Here is a 14,761-nt window from a genome sequence, read left to right on the forward strand (position 1 = left end):
TTACTCATCTGTACCCCACCGGGGGCACTCCCTGCCCCTACCCAACACTTATTATTCTTTTTTTCCTCTGTTCAGTTTGCTCAGTATGGTTTTTCTCCCCTACCAATGTCTGGTTCATATTAGTGACCTGAGACTTTGTAACTGCAGGTAAAGAATCTTTAGGTTTGTCTTTCAGGATGACACCTGGTGTCAAGAGGACCAAGATGGTAAAGGTCAGTTCTGCACTCTCATACATCCTCCTGGACCCCATGGCACATTGCAATTGTGAGATCTTCAGAATCTGTGCTGGGTTTCTGTGTTTGGAACATTTGTCCCAACTACTTTTAGTGACCTTGCTGGAGGAGATGGTCAGAACCAGGATAGCACAACAAAAATTCTCTTTACTCCATGAGTTTTAATTGAAATACTAAGTAATTGTATTCTAATATTTTATTATGTAAATTTCCAAACACTCAGAAAAGTTGAATTGTACAGTGAACACCTCTATACCATCTAGAGTCTACCACTAAGATTTTTACTATTTTTGTTTAATCACATATTTTTTTTTTGTTTATCTATTCATTGTCTATCCGTCTGCCAATGAATGAATCATCTTTGACTACTATTTCTCTTGCCAAAAAAAAAAAACAAAAAAACAAAACCAGAAACTTTTCAGAGGAGGATGATCAGATAGTAGTAAACTTCATTTACAATAGTAGTCAGTTTAAATAAAAGATATAATAATAATAAAGCTCTTGTGTAATCCTTTGATAAAAATGAGTAATGTTACCAAGTAATAAATAATGTAATCAAGAACTGTTTTATGTACAGTTATTATAGGGACTAAATGTGCATCAATGACAAGATCTATAAATTTTTTCCCTTTGTGACTTGGTTCATTGGGGCATCTGGCCTCAAATAAAAAGCAATTCTACTCAGATGTCACTCATATCATATAAGATTAAGGTAGAAAACGTCCTTCCTTACAGCTCACCTTCCTGGATCCTGAGACAAGCTAGTAGGCGCATATTATAATATAACCTCTCTGTTACATTGAAGAGGACAGTGCTTCTCAATATGTGTGTGTTGGGATGGGAGATCTTACATGTTAAAAATAGCTACATAGTCCACCAGAATTTTTATATGCTTAGGTACCTGCTACCAAGTTGACATTTGAGGTTATTGCATGAAGGATCAAAAAATAAGTAACATTTCTCTCAGGGAATAAGGCAGGAAGTCTTAAAAAGGGGAAGTATGATATTCAATATCTTCGGTGTTTGAAGGGGTCAGGAATTGAGACATAGGTAGCAGGTTTGGACCCCCCTGCCTTTTTTTTTAAATATGGATCAACATCAGCATGAGTTGAAAAGAAAAAGCATGAGTCCAACTGAAGTAGATTTTCTTCAGCTTAGCTTCTACCAGTAATAGCAGTATTATCCTCCTCTCACTGAGGTAAAATCCTATCGGTCCAGGGGAGTTCAATCTGAGAGGGGAGAGATGGGACACTGGGGACACACTGGCTGCCATTGCTCCAGGTATGACACCATGTACAACTCGCTCTTCCTGAGACACTCCTAGTTTCCTGTTTTATTTTGATATATATTGTTATATTAGCAATGCCCCTTCATTCTACAAAATATCCTAGTTTGCATAATAAATTGTAGCCTCACCTAAGACATCACTGAATAGAAGATGATGGAATTTTTTTTCTCCCATGACTATTAACTGTTATCAGTTACTAAATTGGGAGGAGACTTTTAATTAACTGGAGTAAGTACCCTCCAAAAGGACCTATGGATCCTCAAACTGGTAGGTAAAAACTTCACCATGAAAATAGTGAGAAACACATAGGGTGCATATACAAACTAGGTCCAGTGAACAAAATTCCTTATACATTGTAAGACAGACATGACAAAAACCATACAGAGAAAATATTTCCCAGCTGGGATTGTAGCTGCCTTTCACTTTGTTGATTGTAAACCTCCACGATCCTCAGTATTAAGACTTAAAGTTTCTCAGACAAAGGGGAAAAAAAAATTCCAGTTTCCCTTGTCTCAAAGAGAATCCAGCCCAACTAGGCAAATGGAAGACACAGCTAGATTGTATAGACCTGTCATGCTTAAGAGTCTGTCTAGAAATAAAAGCAAGCCACACATGGGCAGGCATATGCGTATACCAGCATGCTTGAAAACATTTAGTAGCTTACAGAGGAAATTAAAAAGAAAGAACATAGATGATAAATGAAGAGCATAAATTTGAAGAATTGAGAATTCCAAAGAAGAAAATAACGTTTTGCATCCTCTGGGAAATTAAGGGGAAAAAACCCTAAAACATGGGCTCAATGAAAGATAAGCTGGCAAGACATCATATGAAACACAATGGGAGTCTGCAGAGTTAGAGAGACTGTAATAAGAAATAAAAACAAAGAATACTGTTTGAAGAATTAAATTGGCATTAGATAATCTTAGATACTGCAGTGGACGGTCTCAAAATGTGGTTACCAACAATTCCTCCCAGCCCTCTATTGCCATGTAGCTCCTACTATCAGGAGGATTGCATTTCCTTTTTCCCATAAACTGGGGAATATTTTCTTATGTAATAATAAAATTATTATTTTATTGGTTCCACCCATCTAGAAGGTGGGAGCAGCCTGGCTCTAGGACTTCCCTGACTAGACATTAAGTGGACTGCCAGCTTCCACCCTGTCCTTCTCAGATCTCAGTCTCCATGTTGTCCAAGCTAGACCAGTGGATGAACCGAAGCCATGTAAAGAGAAGCCTTCGAGGGAGAGGTGTTGTTTCTGGAGTTCCAACCCTACCCCTGTTCAAGGTGAATGTAGCCACATGAGTGACTCCATTTGTTGTGATAGAACAGAAGAACTGCTCAGCAGAGCCCACCCAATAGACAGAATTAATAGAAATAATGAATAGGTGTTGTAGTAAGCTGCTAAGCTCTACAGTGGTTTGTTAAGTAACAACAAATATCTGAAACTAACATTTCTTACGTAACTAGCATATACGAGCTTGTGGATAAGTACTTTATATGTACTTTCTCATTTAATTTTCAAATTCTTGGGGGTGCCTGGGTGGCTCAGTGGGTTAAAGCCTCTGCCTTTGGCTCAGGTCATGATCCCAGGGTCCTGGGATCAAGCCCCGTATCAGGCTCTCTGCTCAGCACAGAGCCTGCTTCCTCCTCTCTCTGCCCGCCTCTCTGCCTACTTGTGATCTCTGTCTGTCAAATAAATAAAATCTTTGCTTTTAATTTTCAAATTCTTCTTATTTTCCTCATTCCTAATACCATTTCTTATTCTTGCACCAATAGAAAACAAAAACAAAAACAAAAACAAAAACTTTTAACTGGAGTCCTAGACTTCTGACTTGATTTCACCTCCGATTTATCATCTATATGGTCAGCAGAGTTACATTAAAATGCAAATTCAACTACACCCTCAACTACAAATTTCAGATCTCTCTCTAATCTGTCTCTGCAGTATATTTCTCTGTTCTGCTCTAACCTTGTAATTACTTGTTCTTCCTCCAACACCGCCCCATGATGTTTCTTGCCTCTGTGTCCCTTTAATTCACTTCCTCTACTCTCACTTATTTTCCCTGCATAATTTTCACCTTCAGAGTGCAGCTCAGATACCATCTCTTCTAGGAAGGCTGTCTTGACTGTATCTGCCCAGGACTAGATCAGGCACCCTACTTGGATCATACAGATAGAGTTATTGCAACAGTTTTGCCACTTCACTGTATCTATTTGTTTATAAGTCTGCCATCTGCATTAGACTGTGACTTTGTAAAGGTAAAGCTTTGCTTTTTCCCACAATTGCTATATAGCTGTATATGACCTTAGGCATGTTGCTTAAGCTCTCCGTGTCTCCATATTCTTTACTTGTAAAGTAGGATCTCTCCCATTAGGTTTTGTTGTAAGGAGTAAAGTAGTTGGGTATACATTGTGTTTATAATTCAGAATTTTTTAACTCATTTTTAATTTTGCTCAATTATCTGTTGGACAGAAGAAACATGAAAAGATAATTTGGTGGAGAAAGTAGGAGTGGAAAGATGAGGGAGAAGGAAAGGAATACATTCAAGGAATTCAGGGTATAAGTAACATCCTCCCTAACTCAGTCAATGGAGTCACCATCTACCTAGCTACCCAGACCACAGACCTAGGAGCTCAGACCAGAAACCCAAGAGGCATTCTTGAGATGTTCCTTAGACTTGCGTCCTTCATGTTCAGCTCCTCAGTATCATCCTTCAATTTTTTCTCCAAAATGCAGATTGAATCTGTCCTAATTATCCCTATGTCAGTGGACATTGCTCTAGCATGAGGCATCATTGTTTTCTTTGTAAATACCATAGCACCCTCCCAATGGGCTTCTATTTCCACCTTAATCTTTAGAAATTCAAGAATGATGTTTTAAAATGGCAGTCAGGTATTTAACTCCCCTGCTTCCACCCACCCAAATCACTGTATTCTCAAGGTGCTACATGATAGAACCTTGGCTACCTACAGGATGACATCCTCCTGCTCTCCTTTTTTATTCCCCACTAGTCCACAGTGAGCTTCTTCCAGCTCCCTACTCAGCTTTTTCCAACCATGCGTCCAGTGCATGACTTATTCTTTGCCAATTCTCTTTCCTTTGCTCTCCCTGCGCTTTCATGCTCTCAACTCTTAGGACTTGCTAAACCACCTCTTCAGAGATGAACAGTAAACCTAATGTAAGGCCCTCTTCTCTCTTGTGGCAGCACTGTTCATTGTCCTGTTGGAACACTCAGCAGAATCCTAAGTAAATACTTTCTTTCCTGTTTACTTGTTTAACGTGTATCTTCCCTGCTAGACTCTATGTAGGAAGGCAGACGTGGGCTAGGACATAAACTATTGGTTAATTACAGTGGTACTTAATGGAATTTAAGTATTAATTCACTGACAGATTTATGCTCAGAGGCCAATTCTCTGGGATGAGAGATACTTCTTTAAAATATATAATTTCACAAGAGGTAAATTCCTAATGGAGCAACTTCTCTGCGCTAAATGCTCTGTGTTCCTCTGTGCCAAAATGCTTTATAAATTACCTTTTTCCCTTTTGTCTTACAAGACAGGTAGAGCAGTACATAGCAATACAAGCTATCAACAGACTGAGCACAGATCTCCCTGCATACAAAGTGGAACAGTTGCAATGGCTTCTGGGGAGTTTGCTGTGGAAAAATCTTGGCATATGTTCCACAATAGTGCAAGTCACACAGATTTATTTCTTTATCTGATGGAGAAATTCTCATGGGAAGAAGTAACAGGAGATGTGACTTCTTTCTGTTTTTCTGAGCTTTATCCTTAGACCCCACCAACTGTGGAGGAAAAAAAAAATCAAATTCCTCAAGTTGGGTTGAGATTGTCATTGATTTTTGGCCAGCCAATTTATTATACCTCTAAGTGTCATTGGTTGCAGAAGACACTTTTTTCTGACCCTGCTTGTTATTTGGATACATGGGAACCTTTTCCAACTGGGGTTGGCTGGGGTTTCTCAGCACCACACTAAATGAAACAAAGTAAAATATCTTGGTGGACAGCTCATATCAGTTTGTTAGCCAAATATCATATAACTCCTGGATGAACCACTGAGTCACTCTTAGGACTGAGGCACCAAACACAAAATTCTTGTTTAACTGAATCAAAATTCAAGAGTACCTCCAATTTAGCTTTTGCAACTTAATACATACAAGGTATAATAGCTTTTTAGAGCATCAGTATCAAGGTGTATGCAAACAACTCCAGGGAGAATTTCAACAATAAGGATGGTGTTAACTCGATGTTCTCTGAATAATAATGTTAAGTCCCTAGATAGCTCCCAGGATCCCCGTGGGATATGGCTACTAAAGGATTGGCTTAAATTGAATCATTACTGCTTGTCCCTGTGTTATTTCTACTTGCGTATTTCTTTCATTCCTCCCCAATTCTCTTTGCTTTTATGCCTTTTTCTTTTACTCGGAGCTCCTTAATCCTGGTTTGATTGGATTGTATAGAACTATCAGCACCTAGAACTTTTATACTATTCCAGAAAATTAAGGTCCTTTTATAAGACAGCGCATGAGAGACATAAATTACTTTTCTTTCTACTCTTTCTCTGGTGGTCACTTCCTCTGAATGTACTAAAATGCTTGTTGAAAACATCTAACAACGTTTTAATCAGAGAGATAAACAGATATATGGCACAAGTATCTGAGACTTTTAATTTATTTAACCTTTAATATAGTTTTGCCAGGGGTTCCCAGAGTTAATAACACTTAAAATACAGGTGGACGTTTAATATTAAAGTGCTGAATTTCCAAAAAAAAAAAAAGTGCTGAATTTCTTGGGTTTGGACTTCTGATCTCTCATCCCTCTTCTTAATTTCATACTCATATACCAAAGTGGTAATGCCAGGGTTACATGACAAAATACATATATTTTTTTTCTATTTCTTCAGGATCCTCAAACCTCTGGATTATCATTAGGAGTTGCCTAAGAAAAGAAGTTTGGACAACTGATCATCTGACTTTTTAGATAAAACAACATGCTAAATGGTAATGGAAAAATGTATCTGGTAATTCTGATCTTCTTCACTGAAGGTGATATTAGTGATATTCCTGACCATAAACTTAGTGAGTGTTTAATACATGCCAAGACTATTCTGTATGCTTTCGTATGTAATAACTCATTTGATCATCACACCCATGGGAGGCAGATATTATTGTTATTTCATTTTATACCATGGAAAATAGAACACAAACAGGTCAAGTAACTCTCCTAAGCTCATGCAGGGAAAAAAAAAATTAACTTAATGAGAGATGACCAGACCCTCAGTAGCTTATGGAACTTCTCTGAGCCTTTCATTACCTGTAAAGTAGACTGATGATATCACTTTCACACAGAGTCCAGAAAGATGCCATTTGTCTCATACAAAGTGAAAGTAGAAAACGTTCTGTGTGTTAAATGGCCTAGCATAGCCCATTCATTTATTCACTCAACAAACATCATTTAAGCACTTACTATGTGAAAGGCATCACATTGACTGTTGGAGATAAGGAAATGGATGAAAAAGATAGTTCCAAGAAGCTCTCAGTCTAGTAGGAAGCTAGCACAAATCATTGTGCAAATTCTCCTAGATTTACAATGGGGTACCTCCTGATAAACCCATGGCGAGTTGAAAATATTGTAAATAAAAAATACACTTAAGATACCCAGCTTACCAAACATCACTGCTTAACCTCACCCACCTTAAAGATGCTCAGAACACATGTATTAGTCTGCAAATGGGCAAAATCACCTAACACAAGGTCCATTTTATACTAAAGTGTTGGTTATCTTGCAATTTTGTGAATACTGGACTGAAAGTGAAACAGAATGATTGTACAGGTACAGAATGGTGGTCAGAGGATCATTGTCTACCCTCTTGACAGTGTGGCTTAACTGGGGGCTGCAGCTCACCACCTCTGCCCAGTATCAAAAGAGAGTACTATACTGCATATCACTTGTCTGAGAAAAGATCAAAATTCAAAACTGGAAGAATGTTTTCTAGTAAATGCATGTTGCCTTTTTTTTTCATCATAAAGTAAAAAAAAAATCATTAAGTTGAACCATAAGCTGAGGAACATCTATATATTGTGATATCCAGTAAGTTAGAATGAATATAGTAGGCTAGGAAGCCCCTAGAAGACACAGATGTAAAACATAGGAAAAGATTATTAACTACATGGTCTATAAATGCCAGGAACATATGAGAACTGGGTTTTCATGAGGGGATATATGTACTCTGGTGGCCATGACCATAATTTTAGGGATCGAGGCGTATGTCAATAGCAAAGAAGCAAAGGGAAGGGTAGTACACTCAGGAAACTCTAAGAAATTCAATATGGCTAGATCATTAAGACCACAGAATGAAGTGATAACAGAAAAGGCTGGAGAGGTAAACATCATGAGAGTCTGTTAGGCCATGTTAAGAATTTTGGGCTTTTTCCTCTACCTGATGCAGAGAACCAGACAGCAGACATAGATGGATTTTCATATTACATAGATCCCTTTGGCAGCAGCTTGGAAGACCAGTGCAGGAGGCAGACAACAAATTGAGTCATCAAGAACAGCTGAAAGGCTATTTCTCAACCTGGGCATGAGATGGTGAGAGAGAAATGTCCCAAGTTGGTCTCTCAACATTCATCTTCAAAACAGTATATGAACATCACAAAAGGAATGTAAAAGAGAAGGCCAATTTGATGATGACGTCGTCTTCTTCTTCTTCTTCTTCTTCTTCTTCTTCTTCTTCTTCTTCTTCTTCCTCCTCCTCCTCCCCCTCCTCCTCCTCCTCCCTCTTCTTTTTCTTCTTTTTAATGTAATGCCCTTGATGGGATTTGGTCTTGGTGAGAGAGGAGGCACTATCAAATGTAGATCTTAAGGTTCTGATTTTAGCAATGGGAAATTAGCAGCATCACCAGCTCACAGAGAAAAAACATAGGTATGTATTTTTTTTTAATTTTTTTAATTTATTTTCAGCGTAACAGTATTCATTGTTTTTGCACCACGCCCAGTGCTCCATGCAATCCGTGCCCTCTCCAATACCCACCACCTGGTTCCCCCAACCTCCCACCCCCAGCCCCTTCAAAACCCTCAGATTGTTTTTTAGAGTCCATAGTCTCTCATGGTTCACCTCCCCTTCCAATTTCCCTCAACTCCCTTCTCCTCTCTAACTCCCCTTGTCCTCCATGCTATTCCTTAAGCTCCACAAATAAGTGAAACCATATGATAATTGACTCTCTCTGCTTGACTTATTTCACTCAGCATAATCTCTTCCAGTCCCGTCCATGTTGCTACAAAAGTTGGGTATTCATCCTTTCTGATGGAGGCATAATACTCCATAGTGTATATGGACCACATCTTCCTTATCCATTCGTCCATTGAGGGGCATCTTGGTTCTTTCCACAGTTTGGCGACCATGGCCATTGCTGCTATAAACATTGGGGTACAGATGGCCCTTCTTTTCACTACATAGGTATGTATTTTGGATATGGTACGTGATGAATTAAATTCCAGAAATGTCACCTTCATTGAGCCATTGGGATATTCAATGGAAACATGAAGTCAATGGTTGGGGATCTTTAGGTTGGTGGAGAGATTTGGAGTGAAGATGTAAATCTGGAGTTAAAAGCATGTTTAAAAGTATGAATGAAGATGAGCATGTGAAGAAGCAGATAATGATAGAAGAGATAAGAGGAGATAGGAAGAGGATACCAGAGAGAAGCCTGAAAAACTCCAAGCTTCCAGGGGAGAACAGAAGATGTGGATCCACAGAAACCTTCTCTAAAGGTGGGAGGAATGACTGAAGAGAGGAATACAACATAAAATTGGTTCTCACAATATACTTGGGGAGAATAAATCCACTAAAGATGGATCAAATCCCTTCTCACGTTGAACTGGCCCATTGCCCAAGATAACAGTTCCTTCATTTCTATCATTCTGAATTTCATAATCATTGTAGCTTAAGTAATGAAATGTTTAGGGTTAAAAGGTGTCCAGCTAAATTTCAGGCTATGGTGGGGAATAAAATGCAACCAAGGATTAAAATAATCTCATCAAATCCTCCTCTGTTTCCTCAAAAACTTTGAAGCAAAAACTGCCCTGATGTCAACTTGGATTTAGCTGTAATTATGCAGCTGGTGATGTCTGGGGTGTACTATGGGGTTTACTGTTGAATTATCTAAGCTTGGGAACCATTATGGGAAAAAAATAAGCTTATTTTTCCTGTAGAAGATACTATGTTGTAAACTCTGTTGTTCTGAAAATATTCATGGAATCATGTGGAGACAGTGGAAATTAGATCAGATATATTTTTTTAATACTTAAGTACTTTGGGAAAAATGCTTTTCAAACTAAACAATACTTCTAAAAGCACTTTAATTCTTCAGTTCATCTTGAATATAGAGGAGCACAACACATGAACCTTTAACTATCTTTTAAAAATATCTAAAATCACTATTTTTATGAGCTAGAAATTACAACATATTTTCATCATTATAATTCAAATGATATTGATAAGGGTTATGAATTTTCCTTCCACAGTCCCCTTCAGCTGGACCATAGGAACTCATTTACCTGTAACAGCACAGAAGGTAGAGAGGTATCATTTAGTAAATCACTATCTTTGTGCACTAAATAATATGGTGTTTATCTGGAAGATTTCATATCACCTCTGTAAGTCCCATCTGCATCTCCAGAGCTGATTTTGTTATCCTTTTTTTTATTTTTAAAGATTTTATTTATTTGAGAGAGAGCTCAAAGGGAGAGTGAGAGGGAGAGGCAGACTTCCCGCTGAGCAGAGAGCAGGATGTGGGACTCGATCCCAGAACCCTGGGATCATGAGCTGACTTGAAGGCAGACACTTAATGGACTGAGGCACTCAGGCATCCTGATTTTGTTATTCTAAATGACATGTACAACTGCTTCTAACTCACTAGTGGTCTTTGTACTTGGTACCCTGTATGTACACTACTGACCCCAAACCTATATCCACCTATGGATTCTGAGCATCCCATTTAGTTAAAGAACATTGTTACCTGAAATGACCGGTCACTTATTTTAGACCTATATTAGCTATTGAAACACTTTTATTTGCTGTGTAACTTTCCTATGTGCAGACAAAGCCAAACTGAATGAACACTTCAAGAGGTGTGGTAATAGTTCATTTCTGGTAATGGGTTGGTCCAGATATTTTAGGAGTGGCCTCTTGCCATTTTGAACAGGGGATGAAATAATCACCCTTCATTTAGCAAATTTGAGAGATTGAATTGTCTCTTTGTCAAAACAGAGAGATGGTATTACCATGGTGCCCTCCAGCAGCATCTATCCTTATCCATTGGACTCTGATGAGGTAACTCAGCATCTACCGCAGTATATTCAGGAGAGTGTAACGAGGATGAAGTTCTTCTAAGACTGTCTAGAGATTGGGTTGGTAAGCATAGTGCCTTCTAGACCCTTATCTGTGACGTTTCCAAACACTGTTGTGTTGGATTTATTTTCCACTTCGAAAGTACCATTCTCTCAACTCTCTTGACATGGCTCACTGTCATTACCCTGTATTGATTGGCAGCATCATGAGTATACCAAGATCTTCTTTATTATCTCCTCAGATCAATGGGAATCTGTCTCCATAATGATCTGCAAAATTGTTAGCTCTGAACTCACCAGTTTTGGATTCAGTGAGCTGATCTTTTCAAGTCTGACAATTCTTTAAGAATGGAATTCAGAAGAGTACAGAGTATATAATTAAAATGCCATGATCATGGGGCGCCTGGGTGGCTCAGTGGGTTAAGCCTCTGCCTTCGGCTCAGGTCATGATCTCCAGGTCCTGGGATCGAGCCCCGCATCAGGCTTTCTGCTCGGCAGGGAGCCTGCTTCCTCCTCTCTCTCTCTGCCTGCCTCTCTGCCTACTTGTGATCTCTGTCTGTCAAATAAATAAAATCTTAAAAAAAAAAAATGCCATGATCGAATATGGTTTTTTATTCCATCCATGGGTGTAAAAATATATAAAATTTGATTTTATGGTCTATTTTACCATCTTTGATAAGCATGGTTATGAGGATGGTAAATAGAAGTGGTTAAGAGAACAGTGGCTTTGGAATCAGATTAGCTAGATTTAGGGGTGCCTGGGTGGCTCAGTTGGTTAAGTGCTGGACTCTTGGTTTCCACTCAGGTCCTGATCTGGGGGTGGTGACATCAAGCCCTGAGTCGGGCTCAGTGCTCAGCATAGAGTCTGCTTCAGTTTCTCTCTCCCTCTCCCCTCCCACCTATGACCTCTCTCTCTCTCTAAAATAAATAAGTAAATCTTAAAAAAAAAAAAAAAAGATTTAGCTAGACTTGAATTCTGACTGCACTTTCTAGCTCTGTGACCTTGGCCAAATTATTTACTCTCCCTGAGGACTTTTATCTTCATCTCCAACATGAAAATACTGACTTCATGGCATTAGTGGGATTGTTAACTGAGATAATTCGGGTTTGGCACAGTTTCTGCACAAAGCAAACACTTAATAAATACTAGCCAATAGAGTGCAAAGAAGATCCAATTAGGAGTTTTGAGCCTTATGGTCTAAACCTGGCTGTACCATCAACCAGTCGGTGACTTTGCGGAAGTCCCATAATGTCTCTTAGTATTATTGCCCCATGTAGAAAATAGGCAAGTCAGACTAGATTAGAGTTTTCCTAAATTTTGCTTATGACTATCAGCATTTTCTCCTGAAGTGTTATCTCACATGGAATCCCATTATATAAAACTAAATAAAAGAGGAAATGCTGCTTGAAGTAGGAGGGCCTCAGAAACACACCCACACACCCACACCTACCACCTGTATAGTCAGATATGTGTATACATATACGTATGTGTATATAACAACATATTTATGCCGGTAGCAAAAAGAAATCGTGTTCTTAAATTCCTGTAACCTCAACAAGTAACCACTCTAGCAAAAAAAGCTCAGGAGATCTTCCCGCAGTTCTTCAAACAAGGACTATTGTTTTTATAGAATCCAGCACTGCATCACAATGAGCTGAATTTCAACTTTCATTCATAGTTAATGGACAATAGACAAACTAATCTATAGTAAGGAGGTTTCTTTTCATCTCAGTTGCATTCCTTTCATGTAAGCAATGCAATGCTAAGTACTTATAGTGATTGCAATCTCTTCCAAGAAAATCTTCTATGGCACTTAAACATAATCACTACCTAGCTCAGGACGACTCAAGTCATCAATACACTCTCTTGTTGAGTAATCAAGACATGAAATTTGGTTTTCCTTTTTTCCCCACCTCCTGTGAATTAGAAATTTATTTTTGGAGTGAATATGCTGCTGTTGGGCAGGTCTGCAAGTGTTAACTTTTAAAAAGAGGTGTTCTCGTCATTTAGTTTAGAAAGAGAACAACTCTTGTAGGTGTATGTATTAGTAGCATCAATGTGTATCATCACTGTGTAGCAGCTTAATTTTTCATTATATGATTTAAATAACTACTTCTTTGACATGTGAATGGCCTGGAGCAAGGTCAAGATGACAGGCTGGGATCCACAATGAGAAAGGGCCAGCACCTGTTGGGGTAGAGAGCTGATGTAGGGAGTAGCCATTATTTCACAGTGGAGTCATTAAGGTAGACCACTGGTCCTCGGAGTGAGAGAAGGCTCACAGGTAAACATAGCCCATTACTACAGAGAACATCTAAGGACAGTGTTGAGGGTGCCTAGTAAACAATAAGAACGGCGGCAGCCCAGCAATGATGGTCTAGCAATCAGGGGGGTAAGTGAAAGGTACCAAGAGTCAGAGACTTGAGGGTATATGTGTATATGGAGGGAGTGCTCTGGGGGATGAAGTAGGAGGATTGGATGTGACCATATAGACCTGATGAGCATAAGCCGCTACCAAAGGAGTAGCTGCTATTCTGTTCTTGGGCATGGGTATCTAGGTTGTCCAAAAGAAGCCAGAAATCTGGATTTCTATGTGAAACATCACATTGTTAAACACTGTGAATAACTTCATCTGGTTTTTCAAATTCTATGGAAATGGAGGCAAACTTACGCCGGCCAAGTGAAAGACGTCTGTAGGGACCTAGGGCTTCAAGTCTGAGATACCAGGCCTGGAATTGTAGACTTAGAAGTATGTGCCTTTCCACTTGGCTGTGAGTCAGGGTGAAACTATCCACATTTTCCTACTTTTGTTACAATTCATTCTTTTATGTCTGGGTCATCTTAATCATCAACTGAGAGGCCAATTTTATTTTTAGTTTGGGGTACCAATTAATCTTTCTCAAGTTCAAGAAATATGGTAGTCTGTTCAGGGATAATCTCCCCTTCTTAGAAAGTCTGATCTCTTTAAGATATCTGGGGGTCATTCTGGGACTTCCCCCCGTCATTTGCCAAACATTCTGCTATCCAGCCACATAGTTCCCAAAGTATTTGACTATCCTGTATGATTTTGCACTGGAGCACAAATCAATTCAAATATATATATGAACAGGGCCAAATTCAAAATCAGTTCAAATTGGTCACATTTATATAGTCATATTGTTCTTAGACAGTCATTTGTGCAACTTTAGTTTTGTTTTATTTTGTTTTCCTGCAGAAGACAGGTGGGGGAAAAATAAGGTATTAAAAAAAAGAAAAAGAAATCAGATGGGGGGCAGATCACTATTCCCATACAAAATACCTTTCTTCTTTTCCCCCTGAAACTTTATTCTCTTTGGAATTCTTCCCAAGGAGAAGGCTATGAACATGCTGGATTGAGGCCATAAAGTATGCTATTCTCCCTTCTAGCCACAGCCCCATCATCTTCTCCTGGCTGTCCAGCCAGGAAGATCCACTCTGAACCGGAAGCCTTTCCCCTTCACCACTCAGCATGAAGGGAAGGATGCGGACCTCCACTAGCCCTCCTGGGAATTCTGACACTCCCGAATCTCCGGGAAGTGTTCAGAAGTAGACAGAAGTGCTCAGAAGTGGATCCTCCAGGGGACAGCCTTTGAGATTTCAAAGGAGAAGGGAACTGGAAAACTCTAAAAGGCACAGCATACATAGGAAAAGGAACGAAATGGAGTCACTGAGAGAAAGTGAACTCCAGAGGCCTAAGGCTCTGACCACAGGCGACCAAGAATCTCGAAAGAGCAATTAACATAACTCTCTTGAATTGCTTAGCTGCTTTCCTATAACTTTACTGCTTTTACATAGAGATAACTTTTTCCCCCTTTAGGCACCAGTTAATACTATCTATTAAAACTCCCC

The 14,761-nt window shown here is 39.1% G+C and overlaps 1 protein-coding gene across 1 annotated transcript in view; it reads right to left on the reverse strand.

The window, feature by feature from the left end:
• Window positions 1–14,761, reverse strand: part of MACROD2 (mono-ADP ribosylhydrolase 2) — a 2,010,404-nt gene that overhangs the window by 243,663 nt on the left and 1,751,980 nt on the right. The gene's annotated exons all lie outside the window — the stretch shown is intronic.

The sequence above is a fragment of the Lutra lutra genome, chromosome 9 (genome assembly GCF_902655055.1).
Source record: "Lutra lutra chromosome 9, mLutLut1.2, whole genome shotgun sequence".
Classification (NCBI taxonomy): domain Eukaryota; kingdom Metazoa; phylum Chordata; class Mammalia; order Carnivora; family Mustelidae; genus Lutra; species Lutra lutra.